General features: G+C 56.9%; 1 long non-coding RNA gene and 13 other non-coding genes across 32 annotated transcripts in view; all 14 read left to right on the top strand.

Annotated features, from left to right (window-relative positions):
* LOC123459382 overlaps positions 1-23,703 on the top strand; it is a 72,009-nt gene that overhangs the window by 26,350 nt on the left and 21,956 nt on the right. For 14 of the 19 annotated variants that reach the window (XR_006636272.1, XR_006636269.1, XR_006636277.1 and 11 more), the window contains 11 exons: positions 848-990; positions 3,345-3,484; positions 5,277-5,415; positions 7,183-7,322; positions 10,135-10,277; positions 11,426-11,568; positions 13,924-14,063; positions 15,856-15,994; positions 17,759-17,919; positions 20,712-20,854; positions 22,003-22,145. This is a non-coding gene — a long non-coding RNA (uncharacterized LOC123459382). Of the gene's footprint in view, positions 1-847; positions 991-3,344; positions 3,485-5,276; positions 5,416-7,182; positions 7,344-10,134; positions 10,278-11,425; positions 11,569-13,923; positions 14,064-15,855; positions 15,995-17,758; positions 17,920-20,711; positions 20,855-22,002; positions 22,146-23,703 lie in introns of all 19 variants that reach the window. The other 5 variants (XR_006636268.1, XR_006636266.1, XR_006636281.1 and 2 more) reach the window with 5 other exon arrangements.
* LOC123459898 lies at positions 1,177-1,270 on the top strand. The gene has a single exon (XR_006636634.1). It is a non-coding gene; the product is annotated as a small nucleolar RNA SNORD116 (small nucleolar RNA).
* On the top strand, positions 3,730-3,823 carry LOC123459880. Its single transcript, XR_006636616.1, has one exon. It is a non-coding gene; the product is annotated as a small nucleolar RNA SNORD116 (small nucleolar RNA).
* Positions 5,679-5,771, top strand: LOC123459858. The gene has a single exon (XR_006636594.1). It is a non-coding gene; the product is annotated as a small nucleolar RNA SNORD116 (small nucleolar RNA).
* On the top strand, positions 7,510-7,604 carry LOC123459878. Its single transcript, XR_006636614.1, has one exon. It is a non-coding gene; the product is annotated as a small nucleolar RNA SNORD116 (small nucleolar RNA).
* Positions 8,817-8,909, top strand: LOC123459909. The gene has a single exon (XR_006636644.1). It is a non-coding gene; the product is annotated as a small nucleolar RNA SNORD116 (small nucleolar RNA).
* On the top strand, positions 10,462-10,552 carry LOC123459922. Its single transcript, XR_006636657.1, has one exon. It is a non-coding gene; the product is annotated as a small nucleolar RNA SNORD116 (small nucleolar RNA).
* On the top strand, positions 11,755-11,848 carry LOC123459897. Its single transcript, XR_006636633.1, has one exon. It is a non-coding gene; the product is annotated as a small nucleolar RNA SNORD116 (small nucleolar RNA).
* On the top strand, positions 14,309-14,402 carry LOC123459867. Its single transcript, XR_006636603.1, has one exon. It is a non-coding gene; the product is annotated as a small nucleolar RNA SNORD116 (small nucleolar RNA).
* On the top strand, positions 16,258-16,350 carry LOC123459857. Its single transcript, XR_006636593.1, has one exon. It is a non-coding gene; the product is annotated as a small nucleolar RNA SNORD116 (small nucleolar RNA).
* Positions 18,086-18,180, top strand: LOC123459877. The gene has a single exon (XR_006636613.1). It is a non-coding gene; the product is annotated as a small nucleolar RNA SNORD116 (small nucleolar RNA).
* LOC123459908 lies at positions 19,393-19,485 on the top strand. Its single transcript, XR_006636643.1, has one exon. It is a non-coding gene; the product is annotated as a small nucleolar RNA SNORD116 (small nucleolar RNA).
* LOC123459921 lies at positions 21,039-21,129 on the top strand. The gene has a single exon (XR_006636656.1). It is a non-coding gene; the product is annotated as a small nucleolar RNA SNORD116 (small nucleolar RNA).
* LOC123459895 lies at positions 22,332-22,425 on the top strand. The gene has a single exon (XR_006636631.1). It is a non-coding gene; the product is annotated as a small nucleolar RNA SNORD116 (small nucleolar RNA).

Below are 23,703 nucleotides of genomic sequence, written 5' to 3'. Positions count from 1 at the left end.
ATGCACCAGGCACATATCCTGCTCATTCCCCTTCACCTGCCACAAAGGGAGGCAGCATCGTGGAAGATATCTTCAAGGGGTCCACAGTTTGCTTGAGTTTTCTGGGCAGTGTGAGCCTTGTTTGCCAGCATAGTAAAGGCAGGCTGCGAGTCCCTACCAATAGGCAAGTACGGCCACGTGGGGGGTGTGAGTGTGCAGCAGCTAGCCCCGGGAGTGCAAACCGTGCTGCCCTGTGCACACAGCTGATCTCGGCACAGGCCCAGTGAACAAAGATAGCCCCATGCGCTGGCGCCATGGTGCATCTCCTGAGTCAGGCAGCCAGGGAGCCCTTGGGCAGCTCAGGGAAAGTCTCGCGAGACCGGTTGGTATAGCAGGTAGCAGGCCGACGAGCAGATCAGGATGGGAATGAGTGAACTTGTCACAGTGTAGCAGTGCATTGCCTGGTGGGGAAAATATACCTTCACCAGGGCCTCGATGCTGTGGGCTGCCTTCTGGGCAGCAAGCATTCATTACCATCCATGTCGCCAGTGGTCCTAACGAGCAGCTGGCCGTTCAGTTGGTGGACCAACACTGGGTGTAGAGACGTCTCGTGCCTCAGGCCTGTCCACCACGGTGCTCATACCCACGGGTCTGAGTGCATAGCCGTACCCTCGGGTGTTGCAGGAGATCTAGGAGGACCTGTGCGTAGTATGACACAGGTGTTTGCTCTTGGACACATCCTCTGGGACTGTCTGTTGGGAAGCCTCGGGGCTCATTGTGCCTCCCAGGCCTGCACGGCCTTGGGCCGGGGCTCCATGTGCCCAGTGCTTTGACTCAGAAGGTGTCTCGCCTTGTGTTCCCATTTCAGGGGAATTTTCAGTGGAAGGAGTGGCTGCAGCCGCCCGGGAAGTTGGGTGAGCTCATCTCCAGGCCTGCCGAGGCCTGAGAAGGGGCGGCATGCATCATGATCCCATGGTGCCACCCTGTGCTCACGGAAGACAATGTACGGAGGTAAGTTCTGCCCTGGCCAAGGGACCGAAGGTCACCAGTCACCGGGGCGGCGTTCCGTGCCCTGAGTGCACGCTATTGCCTGTTCCTCGCCACCGCGGAGACGCCGTCTCTTGGAGGCTGCAAGTCTAGTGACCAGGGATCACGCCTGTTGATGTTGACCCACGTAAAATGCATTTCAGTGTGCTCGGATCGATGATGACTCCCAAAACTCCATGTCCCGGAAAAGCTGAACAAAATGAGTGAGAGCTCACACTCCTCGTTCTCATCGAGACTGAGGTCCAGCACATGGGGTCACGTAGGTGCTTTATGTACCAGTCACATATCCTGGTCATTACCCTTCACCCACCACCAAAGGAGGCAGCATGCTGACAGATGTTTTTAAGGGGGGTACAGGTTACTTGAGTTTTCTGGGCAGCATGAGGCCTGTTTGCCACAGTACTGTGGGTAGGCTGGGAGTCCCTGACAATACGCAAGGGTGCCCCGTGTGGAATTAGCCTGCGGCGGTCAGGCCCTGGAGAGCGCGCCACTCGTGCCTGTGCGCTCAGCTGATCTGGCCACATACCTATCCAGTGACTGCAGGTAGCCTCATGCACTGGGACCCTGGTGCGTGTCCACAGTAAGGCAGCCTGGGAGGCAATGGTCAGCACAGGGCAATTGTGGCAAGACTTCTCGTGACAGCAGGAACCAGGCTGACCTGCAGACCAGAATCGGAGTGGGTGTACTTGTGAGAGACTGGCGTTGCATTGCCTGGTGTGGCAAGCATTCCAACACCGGGGTTCTTTTGTCTTGGTGTGTCTTCCGGGAAGGAAGCATGCTTTCTCAGCCATGTGTCCAGTAGTCCTAATGTACAGCTGGCAGTGGGTGGTCCACCACTGGGTATAGAGATGTCTCATGCTCAAGGCCTCACTACCACAATGCTGCTCCCCGCGGGCCTCGCTGTACGTGCGTAGGTGTGCTCTTAGGTCTTCCAGGAAATCGAGTAGGACCTGGGCGTGCTTGGCCATCGGCGTTGGCTTCGGGACCCTTGCTGTGGGAATGTGTGGGGTCCGGCATGGAAACTCCTTGTGGAAACTCCCGAGAAGTTTGGTTGTGAGACTCCAGATGACAGGGGCCCCAACGGCTCTTCCCACCGTGGGTGGGATCAGCTTGGCAGGTCTGCCAGGTTCCCCTTGCCTTCCAATCTGATGGCCATTAGACTTCAAGACCACGGCTCCAGCTGTTGTGTCTTGATGGCTCCACTTGCCCACTGGGATTTCTTCTGGGGTCCACTCCATGCATGTGGTCTGTTGTTGATGGTTTGTGTGAGAAGAGTCCCCGGTGCTTTGAGGTTTTTGACTGTCCAGGTGGAGGACCTGTAGGCATCTCCTTGTTGGCTTTGGTCCAAGATCGCAGCCTTCTCCTGAGCCTGAGCCAGGATGTGCTGTCAGGGATTGAGGCCTGGGCTCCGCGCCCTTTAGACTTCAGTCACTTCCGGCCCAAGGTGCTTTCACTTTTGCGCATATGTGCAAGGCTCTTTGATTTGTCACACTTAGAGAGGTCTGTGCCCGTCAGCCAAATCAAGAGAGTGCTCGGTGGGTGGCCTTCTCCCTGCATGAAAAGTTGGTCTTCCATTTGCCACTGCAGGCCTGTGCCACCAGGGTGCCGCGGGCTTTGTGTCCTGGCCCGGCCGGCCGGTTTGTGGTCGGTGGCGGGCACGTGGTGGTTTGCGCCCACCCCTTTGGGGTAGGCCCATGGGTGTGACCTGAATGGAGCACTTGAGGTGACCTGGCTGTTGCCGGGAGGGGGCTGGTAGAGAGGGCAGTGTGTCAGACAAGGGCTGTAGACCTCCTGGTCCTGGGATCTTTTATTGGCGGATCTGTGGATGAGCGGAAAGCTTGTCCAGAGTCCCTGTCTAGTCATGGACCCATAGATCCGTGAGGTTGCCCTACGAAGCTGGTCGCTGTGGGCTGTGTTGAGGAGCCCTCGAAAGGATAAGTGTCAGGTGTCACTGGAGCTAAAGGCGTGTGGGTTTTGCGGGGAAGCATTCCGGTTTGCAGGTGAAGGCATGCGTGTTGGGCAGCACGTTGTGTGGAGCTAAAGAGTGAATGGACTGGGCGGGTTGGGGAAACTCCGAAAGACAAAGCGAGGCAGATGTAAGACAACCCAGATGCGCTCCCCCTTGCCTCATCTAGCCGAGGAGATGGCAGGTTCTCATTTATGCTCATAGCAGTACGGTGGGGCAGTCCTGGGGAGGTCAGGTTTGGTCCCGCAGCTGAAGTGACAGAGACCCCACGGGACATCTTGACCGGGAGGCCACGGGCCCTGTGCCTCGGTCCTTTCCTCAAGCATGCCTTGGCTCTGTATCCCCCTGGCAGGCGCGTTCAGCGTGTGAGGCATGTTTTCACCTGTCCACGAAGCTGGACAAGCCCTTCTCTGACGCGGAGGCTTGTGATGGTGCTCTGAGCCCTGTGACCGAAGCGACGTGCACCGGGAGCACGGGTGGACTGATGTGCAGGTAAGTATGACATGGGGCTGTTGCGCTTCTTGGTAGAGCTGCCATGGCAGGGGTCACTGAGATGCGGTGAGAAGGCGTATGTAGTCCGGCCAGATGGCGTGGCGGTGGCATCTGTGGACTGGGCTGCCGGATGGGGCCCAAGTGCCCTGCCTGGGTGACGAAAGGATGGCTAGTCGGTGAGGGCCATGTTCAGGTTGCGTGGGGACATGCTCCACACTCAGCTGGAAGCATATTCCTATGTGCTCGGATCGATGATGACTCCCAGCCAAACATTCCTTGGAAAAGCTGAACAAAATGAGTGAAAGCTCACTACCGTCGTTCTCACCGAGACTGAGGTCCAGCACACGGGGTCTCGGATGTGCTTTATGGAATCAGGCGCAGCTGCCTGATCCTCGACTACACCCACCACCAAGAGAGTCAGCATTCTGAAAGTTCCCTCCTCAGGGGCCGGCGGATCTCTTCTTAATGATGCGTTATTTGTGTGTGCTGGGCTGTGCGGGGCATATTTGATAGGGTTTTGTGGGCGGACATGGAGTCCCTATCAGCAGGCTAGGTCCACCACAGGGGAGGGAGCATGCAGATCTCTACATATCTTGGTGTTTTCACCGGTCCAAGATGCCACCGCTGTCCATGGCCAGGATGCACCCTGACGGGTGGAGGAGTGGGCTGCCCACTCCTGTGGTGTCAGCCCGCTCCGCATCCCGGGGCAGGGGCTCCGCCTGACAGTCTTCATGAACAACAGGATGGATTCAGTGTTCACTGAAAGGTGGAGCGACAGAAGGTTTGGGGGGCCCCGTGTGGCATGCTGTGCCTTATGCCCTGGAGTCTTGGGCAAATAGCGGTGAAGCCCATTGCCGAAGGCACCCTTTTGGGCAGTCACGTGAGCGCAGCCTGGGAAGGGTTTGGGTCTGCATGGAAGCGTTGATTGTAGTGCAGCTGTGGAGGGCTTTGAGAGTTGGCCGACTGACAGAGACCTTTGACTGTGAGCCCCACCGAGATAGTGTGGGGACGTTCTTTCTTGGGCCATTGCCTTGTCGGTGAGTGTGAAATATTGGCGTGCATTTGGTCACTGTAGGCCTGTGACATCCTATGGTAGCACTGGCCTTGACTCCTGGCCTCGGTTGCAGATTGGCGGTCAGCCTAGGGCCCTAGGTGGCTTGTGACCGGCACGTTGGTGTATGAACACGGCTGTGAAGTTCATGGAGCATTTGTGGTGGGCTGGCGGGATGTGCGTGCCAAAGAGCCATAGTGCCCCTGCTTCCGGGATCCTGTGTTGGTGTGGTCCGGGATGAGTGACAAGCATGTCCAGAGCCCGTGTCCAGTCATGGACCCATAAGCCCGTGATGTTATATACTAGAAACACAGTTGCTGCAGTCAGTGTTGAGAGGCACAGGCAGGAACAGGGACACATGGCAGCGGAGATAAAGTCTTTTGTGCCTTGCAGGGAAGCATTTGGTTTTGCGTGTCAAGCAATGTGGTGCCTGGGACGTGTAGGCGGGAGAGTGAGGAGTCCGTGAGAGTCATGGAGTCTCTGGATGACCAAGGGAGGCAGATGCAGGAAATGACAGGTGTTCTCCGTCACCACACCTTCCTCATGAGAAGCAGGTTGCCACCTTTATGCTCATAGCACAATGCCAGGACAGTCCCAGAGAGTCACAGGCAGGGCTGGAAGCTGTATAGGCCAAGAACTCACGGGGCATCGTGGCCTGGTGGCAGTGGCGGTGGCGGTGGCGCTGGTCCCTGTCCCTGGCCCTTTCCTCAAGTGTGCGTTGCCTTTGTGTCCTCCTGGCAGGGGAGCCCTGTGGAAGAGTCATGCCTTCAGGTCTCCATGAAGTTGGACTCCCCTTCTGCGATGCAGATGCACGCGACGCTGCGTTGAGCACTTTGACCGAATGCGGGCACCATGTGTGCACGGATGTCCTAGCGTGCAGGTAAGCTTGACGGGGGCAAGGTGTTGGGGTGATTGGTTTCTTGGTAGAGTGGTAGTGGCAGGGATCACTGAGCTTGACTGAGGAGGCGAACTTTGGCTGGGCCAGAACGGTTGGGTGGGGTGGTACCGAGGATGGGGCTATGGCGTGGGGTCACAGTGCACTCCTGGAATGCAGAAAGTGTAGCGACTTGGTGCTGCCAATGGCCCGATGCCAAGCTACCTTCCGTCCCCCTCCCTCAGCGGGAACCGTGTTCCAATGTGCTCGGATCGATGATGACTCCCACAAAAACATTCCTTGGAAAGCTGAACAAAATGAGTGAGAACTCAGCACCGTCGTTCTCATCGTGACTGAGGTCCAGCACATGGGATCCCTTAGGGCCTGACGGGATGGGCAAATCGGCCTCATTTCCCTGGCAGCTCGCCGGGTAGTTGTCCCTGGTTCATGTCGGGTGCCCTTGGAACCTGGTCCGGAAGTGTCCTGTGGTTCAACCTCGATTCCTCTAACTGCCTTTCGAGGAATTAGGGAACGTGATCACTCTGGGCACGGCCACTGGAGGCTCTTGGCACGTAGGTTGTCCTAGCACAGTGTCAGTCGCAATGGAAGGTGCCCGGGATGATTTCGGGGCCGGAAGGGTCTCAGACACATCAAGAGGGAGATGGAGCTCGGAAGGTTCTGTTCAGGTTGGAAAGGAGGGCATCAGGTGCCGGGCTGGGCTCGGATCAAACTGAGACGAGGAACACGGGATGCTGACCCCAGGCAACCCCCCCCCCCCCGGAGAAAGTGTGGTACTTGTCTCTCCCACGCCCTTCATGGGGGACCATCCAGCATGACACACATAGGATGAGGTGAGGTCTCCCGGGGCCTGTGGACATGAGGTCGTGCAGTAGAGATGAGTGACCTAGTCCGTTTGCTTCTGCTTGGTGATGCACAAGCATGTTACGCATCGCACTCCTACATGCGGGCGTGTGTGGGTGGTGGTGGCGTACACAGATGCGTGTTGATGGTGTTTTAAGGCAAGGAAATCATTATCCCCGGGTATGTACATATTTGCTTTGGTTTGATGCCATAGTTCAGATGCGATGGTGGAGGGGTCTCGGCATGCAGGTTCTCAGTGTTTTCCTAGTGTCTGTGCCTCCATGTTTTCTTGCTGTTCTCGGTTTGACACTTGAATGAACATCTGTCTTGCCTTTCCTTGGAGTGTGGGGACCCGCTGTGGAAGGTCAGAGCTGCACCCTTGTCTGTCGTGATAGGTGTACTTCCTGGGTGACCTTTTCCTGTGTTGCATTCACCGTTGACCAGTTAGCGTGCCCTTGAGAGTGAGAGGCTATACAGCGCCCTGTCCAGGTGTCTCCTGAGGGCACCAGTGTTATCTCTGTGTTCTTGATGGTTTCGGCTCCAAGCACCGCCCCGTATACCAGGCCCCTGTGAATGGCTCTCCATGGCAGAGGTGTGGGGTCAGAGAGAAGAGGGGGCTCACGTCACCTGACTTCTCCGGGGCTCATGCAATCTTTAGGGCTCTCTGTGCTCGTTAGGGTGCAGGCCGTGTTGGTGGAGTTCTCTGGTGTCTGGGTGTCAGGCAGGCCCTGCTGGTATGGTGTTGTGGGAAAGAACACGAGACAAGGCCTGCAGGCCATGGCCTCTTGGGCAGCACATGCACATAGGTACCAGTGGTCTCTTGTGCTTGTCGGGACTGCCTGACCGTTAGGCGGCGACTCGCGTACATCGTCCCTTTCCTCAGAGGAGCATCGCCTTCTGTTCTCCTGTCAGGGCCAGTTTCAGTGGAAGGGGTGCCTTCGGCTGTTCCGGAAATTCAATGGACCCTCCAGAGCTGCAGAGACCATAGATGGTGCGGTCTGCATGGTTACCTGAGGGGGGCGACCTCTGCCAAAGCGACAGCAGGCACGGAGGTAAGCATTGCACTGGTGAAGGTAAACAAGGTGTCCAGTGACCTGTGATGTGTTCCATGCCCGTAGCGCATGGTGCTTGAACCTTCAGCCGAGGGCGGTGGTGTCGTGCAGTGATGCAGAAAGCCTAGCGGCCAGGGATCCCGCCTAACTTGACCCTCGTACGTAAAGCGTGTAAAGCAGTGTGCTCGGATCGATGATGACCCCCCACAAAAACATTCCTTGGAAAAGCTGAACAAAATGAGTGAAAGCTCACTACCGTCGTTCTCATCGTGACTGAGGTCCAGCACATGGGTTCACGTAGGTGCTTTTGTGGCCAGCCACATCCGCCTCGTCTTCACACTCTACCCTCCATCAACACAGGCAGCCTTTTGAAGATTCCCTTCTTGGGGTCCCACCACATCTCTTCTCCAATGAAGAGTTATTTGGGTGTGCTGGGCGCTGCGAGGCCCTTTTGACAGCATTGCGTGGGCAGGCTTGGAGTCCCTACCGTTCATCAAGTGCGCCGAGCAAGGCGGTGTATGTGCCACAGGTGGCATGGTCTTCAAATTGTTCCTTCACCAGGTGCCCGTATCTGGGGTCTGTCCTCTGGGCAGAAGGCATGCGCTACCCTCCACGTGGCCAGTGGTCCTGAGGACTCGCTGGCAGTCATGAGTCCAGCCCTGGGTGTGGAGATGTGTCATGCTCCATCCTGAAGCCACTCTGCTCATACGCGTGGTCGTGTGTGCACAGATGTAACCTTAGGTATGGCGGGGGCCACGGGGGCCTGTGGATTCCCTTGAGTAGGAATTGCCTCTGGGCAACCTCCTGTGATTGTCTCTGGTCTTCTAGGTTGGTTACTCGTACAAACCCCTGACAGTGTTTGTGGCCAGTCTCATGAGGACCACGGCCTGCTGGGTGGCTCCTGCCGATCATGAGATCAGCCCGCTGGATCTCGCACACGGCACTTGTGATAACATTTGATGGCTATTCACGCTCAACAGAGGCAGCTGCGCGTGTTGCGTCTTGAGGGTGAACAGGCCTTCTTGGGTTTGTATTGGGCTCCACTCACCGTTTTTAGTTCTTTGTTGGGAGTTTGAGAGAGAAAAGCCCCTACTGCTTTGAGGGTGTTGACTATGTGGAATGCATGATTCATCTCTCCATGACTTCAGGGCCCCCTGTCCCGTGTGGAGGCACGCGTTTGTGTGCCGAGCACTTTGTCCCAACCTGGGCACCCGTGAGCATGGATGGCCTAGTGTGCGGGTAACCCTGACGTGGGGCAGGGCGTCAGGGCGTTTCGAGTCTTGGTAGGGAGTTAAGGACAGGGGACACTGAGGACCACTGAGCAGGCAAAGTTTGGCACGGCCCGTGTGTGTGGTGTTGGTTTCATGAATCGGGTGGTTCGGTGGGCCACGGCGCACATCTGGATGATCAAAGGCTTGCTACTCGCTGCTGGGAAGGGCCAGATGCCGTGGAAACTTCCTACACACTGAGCTGGTAGTGAGTTCCAATGTGCTCGGCTCCACGGTGACTCCCACAAAAACGTTCCTGAGAAAGCTGAACCAAACGAGCGAGAGGTCGGCAGTGTCGTCCTCACCGTGACCGAGGTCCAGCACACAGGGTCCCATCGGTGCTTTGGAGACTCCTCGTGCAGCTGGGTCCTTGGAGAGTGCCAGGCATATTCATAATCGCCTAGGAAAATTTCAGGCCAGGTGTCTCAGTGATACACACAGGGAGACCAAGGAAGGAAGGTGCCTCTGAGACAGGAATTGAGGGCTTCGGGGCCTGGGCCCGGATCCCCTTTACGCTGGGAAGAGGAAAAGGGACTCTGCTCGGGCAAACATCTGTTGAGCCCGTGAAATGTATCTCCCCAGCAGCCCTTCGCCAGATACCCTCCAGCATCAGGCTCATAGGATGTGTTGAGGTCTGACCGGGGCTGTGGTCTTGAGGTCTTGGTGCGGAGTTGGGTGACCTTGGCCCTTTTCTGCAGCTTCTCAACGCACCCACGTGTTACACATCCCGCTCTTTCGTGTGCACGTACAGGCGCCTTTTCATTTACAATGGCGTAGATAAAAGCTTAGAGCCGTGTGTCAGTAGGATTGCTTCGGTGTGATGTGATGCCATAGCTCTCATGTGACAGTGGTCAGGTCTGTGCGTGGTTCTTTTCTGCCTGATTTAGTGTGAAGCATGCCCCCACACTGTCCTGTTGATGTTGGTTGGACGCAGGTTGATGAGCTGGCTGAGTTGTCCTTGCCTTGGTCTTTAGGGACACATCCTGGAAGGAGAGCTGCACGCTTGGCTCTCGCGACAGGGGCACGGCATCCATTTCCTTGGCCGGTGTTGCGTTCACAGTTGAGCAGCTCGCATGACCTTAGGAGTGAGAGGGATCCCAAGCCCTGTGGGACTTGCCTCCTGAGCGCAACAGTGCTGCCTCTGTGTGGTCGCTAGTTTTGACTGGGAGCTCCTCCCCATTGACGACCTCATTTGGAATGCGCCTATTGGGCGGGCTACTGTGCTGACAGAGAACCTGGAGCTCAAGCCACCTAATGTCGTGGGTACTGAGACAGTCCTTTAGGATCCTTTACGATGTGCACGTTGGAGTTCGGAGGCGCCCATTGAGTTCTCTGGCATTTGTGGGATAGACAGACACCTGCTGCTGTGGTGCAGTGGGACACTGCGAGAGACTAGGACGGCAGGCCGTGCCCCCTGTGGACAGCGTGTGCACATGTGGACCCGAAGGCTCCCTGTGACTGCCAGGCCTGTGTGGCCTTGGGGCCAGGACCTGGGTGCGTCACCGTTTTGCTCCCGTGGGCCTCAAGTTGTGTTCTCCCGGCAGGGGGGGTTTCAGTGCAAGGGGCGGCCTCTGCCGCCCAGGAAGTTGGAGGAACTCATCTCCAGAAGTGCAGAGGCCTGTGAAGGTGCGGTCTGCGTCATGTCCCCAGGATGGCACCCTGTGCAGCTGTAGGACATAGAAGGGAGGTAAGCAAGTCATTGGCCGAGGTACGCAAGCTCACCAGTCACCGGGGATGTGTTCCATGCCCCGAGTGCACAGTGCCTGCACGTTCCTCAAGAGTGTTCGTGAAGCTGTGTCCCGGGTGCAGAAAGACTAGTGGCCAGGGATCCGGCCCATGTTGACTCATGTAAGACGCATTCCAGTGTGCTCGGATCGATGATGACTCCCACCAACCATGTCCCGGAAGCTGAAAAAAATGAGTGAGAGCTCACACTCTTCGTTCTCATCGTGACTGAGGTCCAGCACATGGGGTCACGTAGGTGCTCGATGCACCAGGCACATATCCTGCTCATTCCCCTTCACCTGCCACAAAGGGAGGCAGCATCGTGGAAGATATCTTCAAGGGGTCCACAGTTTGCTTGGGTTTTCTGGGCAGTGTGAGCCTTGTTTGCCAGCATAGTAAAGGCAGGCTGCGAGTCCCTACCAATAGGCAAGTACGGCCACGTGGGGGGTGTGAGTGTACAGCAGCTAGCCCCGGGAGTGCAAACCGTGCTGCCCTGTGCACACAGCTGATCTCGGCACAGGCCCAGTGAACAAAGATAGCCCCATGCGCTGGCGCCATGGTGCATCTCCTGAGTCAGGCAGCCAGGGAGCCCTTGGGCAGCTCAGGGAAAGTCTCGCGAGAGCGGTTGGTATAGCAGGTAGCAGGCCGACGAGCAGATCAGGATGGGAATGAGTGAACTTGTCACAGTGTAGCAGTGCATTGCCTGGTGGGGAAAATATACCTTCACCAGGGCCTCGATGCTGTGGGCTGCCTTCTGGGCAGCAAGTATTCATTACCATCCATGTCGCCAGTGGTCCTAACGAGCAGCTGGCCGTTCAGTTGGTGGACCAACACTGGGTGTAGAGACGTCTCGTGCCTCAGGCCTGTCTACCACGGTGCTCATACCCTCGGGTCTGAGTGCATAGCCGTACCCTCGGGTGTTGCAGGAGATCTAGGAGGACCTGTGCGTAGTATGACACGGGTGTTTGCTTTTGGACACATCCTCTGGGACTGTCTGTTGGGAAGCCTCGGGGCTCATTGTGCCTCCCAGGCCTGCACGGCCTTGGGCCGGGGCTCCATGTGCCCGGTGCTTTGACTCAGAAGGTGTCTTGCCTTGTGTTCCCATTTCAGGGGAATTTTCAGTGGAAGGAGTGGCTGCAGCCGCCCGGGAGGTTGGGTCAGCTCATCTCCAGGCCTGCCGAGGCCTGAGAAGGGGCGGCATGCATCATGATCCCATGGTGCCACCCTGTGCTCACGGAAGACAATGTACGGAGGTAAGTTCTGCCCTGGCCAAGGGACCGAAGGTCACCAGTCACCGGGGCGGCGTTCCGTGCCCTGAGTGCACGCTATTGCCTGTTCCTCGCCACCGCGGAGACGCCGTCTCTTGGAGGCTGCAAGTCTAGTGACCAGGGATCACGCCTGTTGATGTTGACCCACGTAAAATGCATTTCAGTGTGCTCGGATCGATGATGACTCCCAAAACTCCATGTCCCGGAAAAGCTGAACAAAATGAGTGAGAGCTCACACTCCTCGTTCTCATCGAGACTGAGGTCCAGCACATGGGGTCACGTAGGTGCTTTATGTACCAGTCACATATCCTGGTCATTACCCTTCACCCACCACCAAAGGAGGCAGCATGCTGACAGATGTTTTTAAGGGGGGTACAGGTTACTTGAGTTTTCTGGGCAGCATGAGGCCTGTTTGCCACAGTACTGTGGGTAGGCTGGGAGTCCCTGACAATACGCAAGGGTGCCCCATGTGGAATTAGCCTGTGGCGGTCAGGCCCTGGAGAGCGCGCCACTCGTGCCTGTGCGCTCAGCTGATCTGGCCACATACCTATCCAGTGACTGCAGGTAGCCTCATGCACTGGGACCCTGGTGCGTGTCCACAGTAAGGCAGCCTGGGAGGCAATGGTCAGCACAGGGCAATTGTGGCAAGACTTCTCGTGACAGCAGGAACCAGGCTGACCTGCAGACCAGAATCGGAGTGGGTGTACTTGTGAGAGACTGGCGTTGCATTGCCTGGTGTGGAAAGCATTCCAACACCGGGGTTCTTTTGTCTTGGTGTGTCTTCCGGGAAGGAAGCATGCTTTCTCAGCCATGTGTCCAGTAGTCCTAATGTACAGCTGGCAGTGGGTGGTCCACCACTGGGTATAGAGATGTCTCATGCTCAAGGCCTCACTACCACAATGCTGCTCCCCGCGGGCCTCGCTGTATGTGCGAGGGTGTGCTCTTAGGTCTTCCAGGAAATCGAGTAGGACCTGGGCGTGCTTGGCCATCGGCGTTGGCTTCGGGACCCTTGCTGTGGGAATGTGTGGGGTCCGGCATGGAAACTCCTTGTGGAAACTCCCGAGAAGTTTGGTTGTGAGACTCCAGATGACAGGGGCCCCAACGGCTCTTCCCACCGTGGGTGGGATCAGCTTGGCAGGTCTGCCAGGTTCCCCTTGCCTTCCAATCTGATGGCCATTAGACTTCAAGACCACGGCTCCAGCTGTTGTGTCTTGATGGCTCCACTTGCCCACTGGGATTTCTTCTGGGGTCCACTCCATGCATGTGGCTCTGTTGTTGATGGTTTGTGTGAGAAGAGTCCCCGGTGCTTTGAGGTTTTTGACTGTCCAGGTGGAGGACCTGTAGGCATCTCCTTGTTGGCTTTGGTCCAAGATCGCAGCCTTCTCCTGAGCCTGAGCCAGGATGTGCTGTCAGGGATTGAGGCCTGGGCTCCGCGCCCTTTAGACTTCAGTCACTTCCGGCCCAAGGTGCTTTCACTTTTGCGCATATGTGCAAGGCTCTTTGATTTGTCACACTTAGAGAGGTCTGTGCCCGTCAGCCAAATCAAGAGAGTGCTCGGTGGGTGGCCTTCTCCCTGCATGAAAAGTTGGTCTTCCATTTGCCACTGCAGGCCTGTGCCACCAGGGTGCCGCGGGCTTTGTGTCCTGGCCCGGCCGGCCGGTTTGTGGTCGGTGGCGGGCACGTGGTGGTTTGCGCCCACCCCTTTGGGGTAGGCCCATGGGTGTGACCTGAATGGAGCACTTGAGGTGACCTGGCTGTTGCCGGGAGGGGGCTGGTAGAGAGGGCAGTGTGTCAGACAAGGGCTGTAGACCTCCTGGTCCTGGGATCTTTTATTGGCGGATCTGTGGATGAGCGGAAAGCTTGTGCAGAGTCCCTGTCTAGTCATGCACCCATAGATCCGTGAGGTTGCCCTAAGAAGCTGGTCGCTGTGGGCTGTGTTGAGGAGCCCTCAAAAGGATAAGTGTCAGGTGTCACTGGAGCTAAAGGCGTGTGGGTTTTGCGGGGAAGCATTCCGGTTTGCAGGTGAAGGCATGCGTGTTGGGCAGCACGTTGTGTGGAGCTAAAGAGTGAATGGACTGGGCGGGTTGGGGAAACCCCGAAAGACAAAGCGAGGCAGATGTAAGACAACCCAGATGCGCTCCCCCTTGCCTCATCTAGCCGAGGAGATGGCAGGTTCTCATTTATGCTCATAGCAGTACGGTGGGACAGTCCTGGGGAGGTCAGGTTTGGTCCCGCAGCTGAAGTGACAGAGACCCCACGGGACATCTTGACCGGGAGGCCACGGGCCCTGTGCCTCGGTCCTTTCCTCAAGCATGCCTTGGCTCTGTATCCCCCTGGCAGGCGCGTTCAGCATGTGAGGCATGTTTTCACCTGTCCACGAAGCTGGACAAGCCCTTCTCTGACGCGGAGGCTTGTGATGGTGCTCTGAGCCCTGTGACCGAAGCGACGTGCACCGGGAGCACGGGTGGACTGATGTGCAGGTAAGTATGACATGGGGCTGTTGCGCGTCTTGGTAGAGCTGCCATGGCAGGGGTCACTGAGATGCGGTGAGAAGGCGTATGTAGTCCGGCCAGATGGCGTGGCGGTGGCATCTGTGGACTGGGCTGCCGGATGGGGCCCAAGTGCCCTGCCTGGGTGACGAAAGGATGGCTAGTCGGTGAGGGCCATGTTCAGGTTGCGTGGGGACATGCTCCACACTCAGCTGGAAGCATATTCCAATGTGCTCGGATCGATGATGACTCCCAGCCAAACATTCCTTGGAAAAGCTGAACAAAATGAGTGAAAGCTCACTACCGTCGTTCTCATCGAGACTGAGGTCCAGCACACGGGGTCTCGGATGTGCTTTATGGAATCAGGCGCAGCTGCCTGATCCTCGACTACACCCACCACCAAGAGAGTCAGCATTCTGAAAGTTCCCTCCTCAGGGGCCGGCGGATCTCTTCTTAATGATGCGTTATTTGTGTGTGCTGGGCTGTGCGGGGCATATTTGATAGGGTTTTGTGGGCGGACATGGAGTCCCTATCAGCAGGCTAGGTCCACCACAGGGGAGGGAGCATGCAGATCTCTACATATCTTGGTGTTTTCACCGGTCCAAGATGCCACCGCTGTCCATGGCCAGGATGCACCCTGACGGGTGGAGGAGTGGGCTGCCCACTCCTGTGGTGTCAGCCCGCTCCGCATCCCGGGGCAGGGGCTCCGCCTGACAGTCTTCATGAACAACAGGATGGATTCAGTGTTCACTGAAAGGTGGAGCGACAGAAGGTTTGGGGGGCCCCGTGTGGCATGCTGTGCCTTATGCCCTGGAGTCTTGGGCAAATAGCGGTGAAGCCCATTGCCGAAGGCACCCTTTTGGGCAGTCACGTGAGCGCAGCCTGGGAAGGGTTTGGGTCTGCATGGAAGCGTTGATTGTAGTGCAGCTGTGGAGGGCTTTGAGAGTTGGCCGACTGACAGAGACCCTTGACTGTGAGCCCCACCGAGATAGTGTGGGGACGTTCTTTCTTGGGCCATTGCCTTGTCGGTGAGTGTGAAATATTGGCGTGCATTTGGTCACTGTAGGCCTGTGACATCCTATGGTAGCACTGGCCTTGACTCCTGGCCTCGGTTGCAGATTGGCGGTCAGCCTAGGGCCCTAGGTGGCTTGTGACCGGCACGTTGGTGTATGAACACGGCTGTGAAGTTCATGGAGCATTTGTGGTGGGCTGGCGGGATGTGCGTGCCAAAGAGCCATAGTGCCCCTGCTTCCGGGATCCTGTGTTGGTGTGGTCCGGGATGAGTGACAAGCATGTCCAGAGCCCGTGTCCAGTCATGGACCCATAAGCCCGTGATGTTATATACTAGAAACACAGTTGCTGCAGTCAGTGTTGAGAGGCACAGGCAGGAACAGGGACACATGGCAGCGGAGATAAAGTCTTTTGTGCCTTGCAGGGAAGCATTTGGTTTTGCGTGTCAAGCAATGTGGTGCCTGGGACGTGTAGGCGGGAGAGTGAGGAGTCCGTGAGAGTCATGGAGTCTCTGGATGACCAAGGGAGGCAGATGCAGGAAATGAGAGGTGTTCTCCGTCACCACACCTTCCTCATGAGAAGCAGGTTGCCACCTTTATGCTCATAGCACAATGCCAGGACAGTCCCAGAGAGTCACAGGCAGGGCTGGAAGCTGTATAGGCCAAGAACTCACGGGGCATCGTGGCCTGGTGGCAGTGGCGGTGGCGGTGGCGCTGGTCCCTGTCCCTGGCCCTTTCCTCAAGTGTGCGTTGCCTTTGTGTCCTCCTGGCAGGGGAGCCCTGTGGAAGAGTCATGCCTTCAGGTCTCCATGAAGTTGGACTCCCCTTCTGCGATGCAGATGCACGCGACGCTGCGTTGAGCACTTTGACCGAATGCGGGCACCATGTGTGCACGGATGTCCTAGCGTGTAGGTAAGCTTGACGGGGGCAAGGTGTTGGGGTGATTGGTTTCTTGGTAGAGTGGTAGTGGCAGGGATCACTGAGCTTGACTGAGGAGGCGAACTTTGGCTGGGCCAGAACGGTTGGGTGGGGTGGTACCGAGGATGGGGCTATGGCGTGGGGTCACAGTGCACTCCTGGAATGCAGAAAGTGTAGCGACTTGGTGCTGCCAATGGCCCGATGCCAAGCTACCTTCCGTCCCCCTCCCTCAGCGGGAACCGTGTTCCAATGTGCTCGGATCGATGATGACTCCCACAAAAACATTCCTTGGAAAGCTGAACAAAATGAGTGAGAACTCAGCACCGTCGTTCTCATCGTGACTGAGGTCCAGCACATGGGATCCCTTAGGGCCTGACGGGATGGGCAAATCGGCCTCATTTCCCTGGCAGCTCGCCGGGTAGTTGTCCCTGGTTCATGTCGGGTGCCCTTGGAACCTGGTCCGGAAGTGTCCTGTGGTTCAACCTCGATTCCTCTAACTGCCTTTCGAGGAATTAGGGAACGTGATCACTCTGGGCACGGCCACTGGAGGCTCTTGGCACGTAGGTTGTCCTAGCACAGTGTCAGTCGCAATGGAAGGTGCCCGGGATGATTTCGGGGCCGGAAGGGTCTCAGACACATCAAGAGGGAGATGGAGCTCGGAAGGTTCTGTTCAGGTTGGAAAGGAGGGCATCAGGTGCCGGGCTGGGCTCGGATCAAACTGAGACGAGGAACACGGGATGCTGACCCCAGGCAACCCCCCCCCCGGAGAAAGTGTGGTACTTGTCTCTCCCACGCCCTTCATGGGGGACCATCCAGCATGACACACATAGGATGAGGTGAGGTCTCCCGGGGCCTGTGGACATGAGGTCGTGCAGTAGAGATGAGTGACCTAGTCCGTTTGCTTCTGCTTGGTGATGCACAAGCATGTTACGCATCGCACTCCTACATGCGGGCGTGTGTGTGTGGTGGTGGCGTACACAGATGCGTGTTGATGGTGTTTTAAGGCAAGGAAATCATTATCCCCGGGTATGTACATATTTGCTTTGGTTTGATGCCATAGTTCAGATGCGATGGTGGAGGGGTCTCGGCATGCAGGTTCTCAGTGTTTTCCTAGTGTCTGTGCCTCCATGTTTTCTTGCTGTTCTCGGTTTGACACTTGAATGAACATCTGTCTTGCCTTTCCTTGGAGTGTGGGGACCCGCTGTGGAAGGTCAGAGCTGCACCCTTGTCTGTCGTGATAGGTGTACTTCCTGGGTGACCTTTTCCTGTGTTGCATTCACCGTTGACCAGTTAGCGTGCCCTTGAGAGTGAGAGGCTATACAGCGCCCTGTCCAGGTGTCTCCTGAGGGCACCAGTGTTATCTCTGTGTTCTTGATGGTTTCGGCTCCAAGCACCGCCCCGTATACCAGGCCCCTGTGAATGGCTCTCCATGGCAGAGGTGTGGGGTCAGAGAGAAGAGGGGGCTCACGTCACCTGACTTCTCCGGGGCTCATGCAATCTTTAGGGCTCTCTGTGCTCGTTAGGGTGCAGGCCGTGTTGGTGGAGTTCTCTGGTGTCTGGGTGTCAGGCAGGCCCTGCTGGTATGGTGTTGTGGGAAAGAACACGAGACAAGGCCTGCAGGCCATGGCCTCTTGGGCAGCACATGCACATAGGTACCAGTGGTCTCTTGTGCTTGTCGGGACTGCCTGACCGTTAGGCGGCGACTCGCGTACATCGTCCCTTTCCTCAGAGGAGCATCGCCTTCTGTTCTCCTGTCAGGGCCAGTTTCAGTGGAAGGGGTGCCTTCGGCTGTTCCGGAAATTCAATGGACCCTCCAGAGCTGCAGAGACCATAGATGGTGCGGTCTGCATGGTTACCTGAGGGGGGCGACCTCTGCCAAAGCCACAGCAGGCACGGAGGTAAGCATTGCACTGGTGAAGGTAAACAAGGTGTCCAGTGACCTGTGATGTGTTCCATGCCCGTAGCGCATGGTGCTTGAACCTTCAGCCGAGGGCGGTGGTGTCGTGCAGTGATGCAGAAAGCCTAGCGGCCAGGGATCCCGCCTAACTTGACCCTCGTACGTAAAGCGTGTAAAGCAGTGTGCTCGGATCGATGATGACCCCCCACAAAAACATTCCTTGGAAAAGCTGAACAAAATGAGTGAAAGCTCACTACCGTCGTTCTCATCGTGACTGAGGTCCAGCACATGGGGTCACGTAGGTGCTTTTGTGGCCAGCCACATCCGCCTCGTCTTCACACTCTACCCTCCATCAACACAGGCAGCCTTTTGAAGATTCCCTTCTTGGGGTCCCACCACATCTCTTCTCCAATGAAGAGTTATTTGGGTGTGCTGGGCGCTGCGAGGCCCTTTTGACAGCATTGCGTGGGCAGGCTTGGAGTCCCTACCGTTCATCAAGTGCGCCGAGCAAGGCGGTGTATGTGCCACAGGTGGCATGGTCTTCAAATTGTTCCTTCACCAGGTGCCCGTATCTGGGGTCTGTCCTCTGGGCAGAAGGCATGCGCTACCCTCCACGTGGCCAGTGGTCCTGAGGACTCGCTGGCAGTCATGAGTCCAGCCCTGGGTGTGGAGATGTGTCATGCTCCATCCTGAAGCCACTCTGCTCATACGCGTGGTCGTGTGTGCACAGATGTAACCTTAGGTATGGCGGGGGCCACGGGGGCCTGTGGATTCCCTTGAGTAGGAATTGCCTCTGGGCAACCTCCTGTGATTGTCTCTGGTCTTCTAGGTTGGTTACTCGTACAAACCCCTGACAGTGTTTGTGGCCAGTCTCATGAGGACCACGGCCTGCTGGGTGGCTCCTGCCGATCATGAGATCAGCCCGCTGGATCTCGCACACGGCACTTGTGATAACATTTGATGGCTATTCACGCTCAACAGAGGCAGCTGCGCGTGTTGCGTCTTGAGGGTGAACAGGCCTTCTTGGGTTTGTATTGGGCTCCACTCACCGTTTTTAGTTCTTTGTTGGGAGTTTGAGAGAGAAAAGCCCCTACTGCTTTGAGGGTGTTGACTATGTGGAATGCATGATTCATCTCTCCATGACTTCAGGGCCCCCTGTCCCGTGTGGAGGCACGCGTTTGTGTGCCGAGCACTTTGTCCCAACCTGGGCACCCGTGAGCATGGATGGCCTAGTGTGCGGGTAACCCTGACGTGGGGCAGGGCGTCAGGGCGTTTCGAGTCTTGGTAGGGAGTTAAGGACAGGGGACACTGAGGACCACTGAGCAGGCAAAGTTTGGCACGGCCCGTGTGTGTGGTGTTGGTTTCATGAATCGGGTGGTTCGGTGGGCCACGGCGCACATCTGGATGATCAAAGGCTTGCTACTCGCTGCTGGGAAGGGCCAGATGCCGTGGAAACTTCCTACACACTGAGCTGGTAGTGAGTTCCAATGTGCTCGGCTCCACGGTGACTCCCACAAAAACGTTCCTGAGAAAGCTGAACCAAACGAGCGAGAGGTCGGCAGTGTCGTCCTCACCGTGACCGAGGTCCAGCACACAGGGTCCCATCGGTGCTTTGGAGACTCCTCATGCAGCTGGGTCCTTGGAGAGTGCCAGGCATATTCATAATCGCCTATGAAAATTTCAGGCCAGGTGTCTCAGTGATACACACCGGGAGACCAAGGAAGGAAGGTGCCTCTGAGACAGGAATTGAGGGCTTCGGGGCCTGGGCCCGGATCCCCTTTACGCTGGGAAGAGGAAAAGGGACTCTGCTCCGGGCAAACATCTGTTGAGCCCGTGAAATGTATCTCCCCAGCAGCCCTTCGCCAGATACCCTCCAGCATCAGGCTCATAGGATGTGTTGAGGTCTGACCGGGGCTGTGGTCTTGAGGTCTTGGTGCGGAGTTGGGTGACCTTGGCCCTTTTCTGCAGCTTCTCAACGCACCCACGTGTTACACATCCCGCTCTTTCGTGTGCACGTACAGGCGCCTTTTCATTTACAATGGCGTAGATAAAAGCTTAGAGCCGTGTGTCAGTAGGATTGCTTCGGTGTGATGTGATGCCATAGCTCTCATGTGACAGTGGTCAGGTCTGTGCGTGGTTCTTTTCTGCCTGATTTAGTGTGAAGCATGCCCCCACACTGTCCTGCTGATGTTGGTTGGACGCAGGTTGATGAGCTGGCTGAGTTGTCCTTGCCTTGGTCTTTAGGGACACATCCTGGAAGGAGAGCTGCACGCTTGGCTCTCGCGACAGGGGCACGGCATCCATTTCCTTGGCCGGTGTTGCGTTCACAGTTGAGCAGCTCGCATGACCTTAGGAGTGAGAGGGATCCCAAGCCCTGTGGGACTTGCCTCCTGAGCGCAACAGTGCTGCCTCTGTGTGGTCGCTAGTTTTGACTGGGAGCTCCTCCCCATTGACGACCTCATTTGGAATGCGCCTATTGGGCGGGCTACTGTGCTGACAGAGAACCTGGAGCTCAAGCCACCTAATGTCGTGGGTACTGAGACAGTCCTTTAGGATCCTTTACGATGTGCACGTTGGAGTTCGGAGGCGCCCATTGAGTTCTCTGGCATTTGTGGGATAGACAGACACCTGCTGCTGTGGTGCAGTGGGACACTGCGAGAGACTAGGACGGCAGGCCGTGCCCCCTGTGGACAGCGTGTGCACATGTGGACCCGAAGGCTCCCTGTGACTGCCAGGCCTGTGTGGCCTTGGGGCCAGGACCTGGGTGCGTCACCGTTTTGCTCCCGTGGGCCTCAAGTTGTGTTCTCCCGGCAGGGGGGGTTTCAGTGCAAGGGGCGGCCTCTGCCGCCCAGGAAGTTGGAGGAACTCATCTCCAGAAGTGCAGAGGCCTGTGAAGGTGCGGTCTGCGTCATGTCCCCAGGATGGCACCCTGTGCAGCTGTAGGACATAGAAGGGAGGTAAGCAAGTCATTGGCCGAGGTACGCAAGCTCACCAGTCACCGGGGATGTGTTCCATGCCCCGAGTGCACAGTGCCTGCACGTTCCTCAAGAGTGTTCGTGAAGCTGTGTCCCGGGTGCAGAAAGACTAGTGGCCAGGGATCCGGCCCATGTTGACTCATGTAAGACGCATTCCAGTGTGCTCGGATCGATGATGACTCCCACCAACCATGTCCCGGAAGCTGAAAAAAATGAGTGAGAGCTCACACTCTTCGTTCTCATCGTGACTGAGGTCCAGCACATGGGGTCACGTAGGTGCTCGATGCACCAGGCACATATCCTGCTCATTCCCCTTCACCTGCCACAAAGGGAGGCAGCATCATGGAAGATATCTTCAAGGGGTCCACAGTTTGCTTGGGTTTTCTGGGCAGTGTGAGCCTTGTTTGCCAGCATAGTAAAGGCAGGCTGCGAGTCCCTACCAATAGGCAAGTACGGCCACGTGGGGGGTGTGAGTGTACAGCAGCTAGCCCCGGGAGTGCAAACCGTGCTGCCCTGTGCACACAGCTGATCTCGGCACAGGCCCAGTGAACAAAGATAGCCCCATGCGCTGGCGCCATGGTGCATCTCCTGAGTCAGGCAGCCAGGGAGCCCTTGGGCAGCTCAGGGAAAGTCTCGCGAGACCGGTTGGTATAGCAGGTAGCAGGCCGACGAGCAGATCAGGATGGGAATGAGTGAACTTGTCACAGTGTAGCAGTGCATTGCCTGGTGGGGAAAATATACCTTCACCAGGGCCTCGATGCTGTGGGCTGCCTTCTGGGCAGCAAGCATTCATTACCATCCATGTCGCCAGTGGTCCTAACGAGCAGCTGGCCGTTCAGTTGGTGGACCAACACTGGGTGTAGAGACGTCTCGTGCCTCAGGCCTGTCCACCACGGTGCTCATACCCACGGGTCTGAGTGCATAGCCGTACCCTCGGGTGTTGCAGGAGATCTAGGAGGACCTGTGCGTAGTATGACACAGGTGTTTGCTCTTGGACACATCCTCTGGGACTGTCTGTTGGGAAGCCTCGGGGCTCATTGTGCCTCCCAGGCCTGCACGGCCTTGGGCCGGGGCTCCATGTGCCCAGTGCTTTGACTCAGAAGGTGTCTCGCCTTGTGTTCCCATTTCAGGGGAATTTTCAGTGGAAGGAGTGGCTGCAGCCGCCCGGGAAGTTGGGTGAGCTCATCTCCAGGCCTGCCGAGGCCTGAGAAGGGGCGGCATGCATCATGATCCCATGGTGCCACCCTGTGCTCACGGAAGACAATGTACGGAGGTAAGTTCTGCCCTGGCCAAGGGACCGAAGGTCACCAGTCACCGGGGCGGCGTTCCGTGCCCTGAGTGCACGCTATTGCCTGTTCCTCGCCACCGCGGAGACGCCGTCTCTTGGAGGCTGCAAGTCTAGTGACCAGGGATCACGCCTGTTGATGTTGACCCACGTAAAATGCATTTCAGTGTGCTCGGATCGATGATGACTCCCAAAACTCCATGTCCCGGAAAAGCTGAACAAAATGAGTGAGAGCTCACACTCCTCGTTCTCATCGAGACTGAGGTCCAGCACATGGGGTCACGTAGGTGCTTTATGTACCAGTCACATATCCTGGTCATTACCCTTCACCCACCACCAAAGGAGGCAGCATGCTGACAGATGTTTTTAAGGGGGGCACAGGTTACTTGAGTTTTCTGGGCAGCATGAGGCCTGTTTGCCACAGTACTGTGGGTAGGCTGGGAGTCCCTGACAATACGCAAGGTTGCCCCGTGTGGAATGAGCCTGCGGCGGTCAGGCCCTGGAGAGCGCGCCACTCGTGCCTGTGCGCTCAGCTGATCTAGCCACATACCTATCCAGTGACTGCAGGTAGCCTCATGCACTGGGACCCTGGTGCGTGTCCACAGTAAGGCAGCCTGGGAGGCAATGGTCAGCACAGGGCAATTGTGGCAAGACTTCTCGTGACAGCAGGAACCAGGCTGACCTGCAGACCAGAATCGGAGTGGGTGTACTTGTGAGAGACTGGCGTTGCATTGCCTGGTGTGGAAAGCATTCCAACACCGGGGTTCTTTTGTCTTGGTGTGTCTTCCGGGAAGGAAGCATGCTTTCTCAGCCATGTGTCCAGTAGTCCTAATGTACAGCTGGCAGTGGGTGGTCCACCACTGGGTATAGAGATGTCTCATGCTCAAGGCCTCACTACCACAATGCTGCTCCCCGCGGGCCTCGCTGTACGTGCGTGGGTGTGCTCTTAGGTCTTCCAGGAAATCGAGTAGGACCTGGGCGTGCTTGGCCATCGGCGTTGGCTTCGGGACCCTTGCTGTGGGAATGTGTGGGGTCCGGCATGGAAACTCCTTGTGGAAACTCCCGAGAAGTTTGGTTGTGAGACTCCAGATGACAGGGGCCCCAACGGCTCTTCCCACCGTGGGTGGGATCAGCTTGGCAGGTCTGCCAGGTTCCCCTTGCCTTCCAATCTGATGGCCATTAGACTTCAAGACCACGGCTCCAGCTGTTGTGTCTTGATGGCTCCACTTGCCCACTGGGATTTCTTCTGGGGTCCACTCCATGCATGTGCTCTGTTCTTGATGGTTTGTGTGAGAAGAGTCCCCGGTGCTTTGAGGTTTTTGACTGTCCAGGTGGAGGACCTGTAGGCATCTCCTTGTTGGCTTTGGTCCAAGATCGCAGCCTTCTCCTGAGCCTGAGCCAGGATGTGCTGTCAGGGATTGAGGCCTGGGCTCCGCGCCCTTTAGACTTCAGTCACTTCCGGCCCAAGGTGCTTTCACTTTTGCGCATATGTGCAAGGCTCTTTGATTTGTCACACTTAGAGAGGTCTGTGCCCGTCAGCCAAATC

This window comes from Jaculus jaculus, chromosome 3, assembly GCF_020740685.1.
Source record: "Jaculus jaculus isolate mJacJac1 chromosome 3, mJacJac1.mat.Y.cur, whole genome shotgun sequence".
Classification (NCBI taxonomy): Eukaryota; Metazoa; Chordata; class Mammalia; order Rodentia; family Dipodidae; genus Jaculus; species Jaculus jaculus.
This window is presented reverse-complemented; position numbering and strand designations above follow the sequence as displayed.